A 2500-nucleotide genomic window follows, 5' to 3' on the forward strand; every position below is an offset into this window, starting at 1 on the left:
GTCTTTGCCTCGTGCACGTTGCTACCGTTGCAGGATCTACCTCCCGCTACACTCTCGTGCATTTGCAAAAGTCACTGCATCGGCCGGGCGGTTTTTTAACTGTCGCGGGAGTACCTGGTCGTTGCACAGCTTTTCGCTTTGCATTTCGTCGTCTCCCAACCTCGCAGCATTCCCACCGTTAGTTATAACACTTACTTCACTTATTTATGGCAGACGGATATGATCGATGATTGTGTATATTTATTGCGCGCGATTCGTCCTATCGCCTACCGCCATCTCCGCCCCCCTGAAATGACGCTCGTATGCGACGTTTTACAAAATACACATTAATTCGGTGAGTACCATCTACCAACACCAACCTGGCATCACCGCAAATAAACCTAATATAAAAACAAACACTAAATATAAAGGAAAATAAATCCGAACAACAGAATTGCGGCGGCGGAGCGGAGCGGAGTCCCGCCAGCGCAGACACGTCGGCGAGCACCATAACGCGCTGTTCGGATGCCTGAGTAGGAGGGTGTCTGCGTGCGGGACATTTTGGAGGGTGACTTGCATATTACGTATGTTTTTATTCGGATTATTGAAGTGTTTATTCTACTCATACTTTTTTTTAGTTATTATTGTTATCGTTATTATCGTTTTTATTTGATTATCAATGTCATTCTTGCAAGCGTAGGGATAAGGATAGGACTTATTAACGTTAGCACAGTACGAGGTGTACACACACACACACATAAAAAAAAGAATAATAGAGCACACGTTAAAAAATGAACCAGGTAACGCGTGTTCCGAAGCCCACCGTGTAACCATTCTTAAAAGACCCCCTTCAGCCCGAACCCTTTGCCACTGAAACCACGAATTACCCTTCCACGCAACCGCACACATTACCCCCCTTCCTCACCCCCCACCCCACCCCCTTCACACATAAAAAACCGACGATAAATAAAATGCAAGAGTAAAAAAAAGAAAAAAAGGAAGACTTCCCACCTGTTACGGAAGCGGATTCTGGAGACGCAAAGGTGACACATCTTCCCCGTCACATCTTGACGTAAAAACTGAGGCTTATCACCACCCCGCGCTCCTCTGTCTCTCTCTCACACGCACATACACATACCTCCCTATTGAGGGGTTATTGACAGACCTTTTTTTCTTACCCTAGCCTTCATTTTTTTTTTCTTTTTTTTTTACAATTTTATAGCCCTTTTTTATAGCAGGCTTGACTAAAGGGTCGGCGGTCAGCTGAGGTCCGGTTTAGGCATCAGCTGACCAGCGTGATAAAGGGATGGAGACGACAGCTGACCCACCGTGGCGTATCAGCTGACCGTTCTCAGACCGCTGGAGGTGGATGTCGTAAAGGAGAGCCAGAGCGGAGAGGAATAACGTGAGGTGGGGGGTGGGGGTGGGTGGGTGGGGGGAGGGGGGAATCCTTATCTTGTGGGGGTTGGGGGGTGGGGTGGGGGAGGGGGGAATCCTTATCTTTCGTATCGGCGTCGTAATGTGTGTCTTGAAAGCGCGATGATGTCTGGAGATTCGGTGTTTGTGTCTTCCGGCGGTGGGGAGCGAGATTCTCGTTCGTTTCTGTGTTTGTATTTTGCATCTTTAATCTTTTGTCATTTTTCGTCATGTGCACACAGACACACACACACACACACTCACACACACACACACACACACATGTATATATATATATATATATATATATATATATATATATATATATATATATATATATATATATATATATATATATATATATATATATGTATATATATATATATATATATATATATATATATATATATATATATATATATATATATATATGTATATATATATATATATGTATACATGAATGTATATATGAATATACAATATGTGTGTGTACTGTACATACACACACGTTACTCCTTCGGCAAGAAGAAGTGCTTGCAAAACTCGTCCCGTCTGCTTTCTTAATGGTAATTGCCGAGGGTTCCAAAATTGCAGTTTCCTTAGTGTGATTTTAATTGTCAGCATCATTATTCTGCTCATTTGTCATCATCAAACTTTTCTTATTACCATTGTATCTTGGAAGAGAAGGATAGAATGAGAACTAGTAGGAACAGGTGGTAAAAGGAAGGCAGGAGGTGGGAGAGAGAGAGGGGGGAGAGGGAAGGACTGAAGGAGGGAAGGAGGGATGGAGGGAAGGAGGGAAGGAATGAGGGAGCGAGAGAGAGAGAGAGAGAGAGAGAGAGAGAGAGAGAGAGAGAGAGAGAAAGATAGAGAGAGAGAGAGAGAGAGAGAGAGAGAGAGAGAGAGAGAATGAGAAAGGGAAAAAGAAAGAAAGAAAAAAGAAAAAGAACGAGAATAAAACAGAGAAAGCGAGATACATCCAACAAAACAAAACAAACAGAAAGAGGGAAGAAACACAAATACCACATAAAAAACAAACAAACAAACAACACCAACAACCACAAAAACAACAACATAAAAAACAACAACAACAACAACAACAACA

General features: G+C 42.6%; 1 protein-coding gene across 4 annotated transcripts in view; it reads left to right on the forward strand.

The window, feature by feature from the left end:
* LOC113804681 (homeotic protein antennapedia) overlaps positions 1-2500 on the forward strand; it is a 417805-nt gene that overhangs the window by 285768 nt on the left and 129537 nt on the right. The window lies entirely within an intron of this gene.

The sequence above is a fragment of the Penaeus vannamei genome, chromosome 35 (assembly GCF_042767895.1).
Source record: "Penaeus vannamei isolate JL-2024 chromosome 35, ASM4276789v1, whole genome shotgun sequence".
In the NCBI taxonomy this organism is placed as follows: domain Eukaryota; kingdom Metazoa; phylum Arthropoda; class Malacostraca; order Decapoda; family Penaeidae; genus Penaeus; species Penaeus vannamei.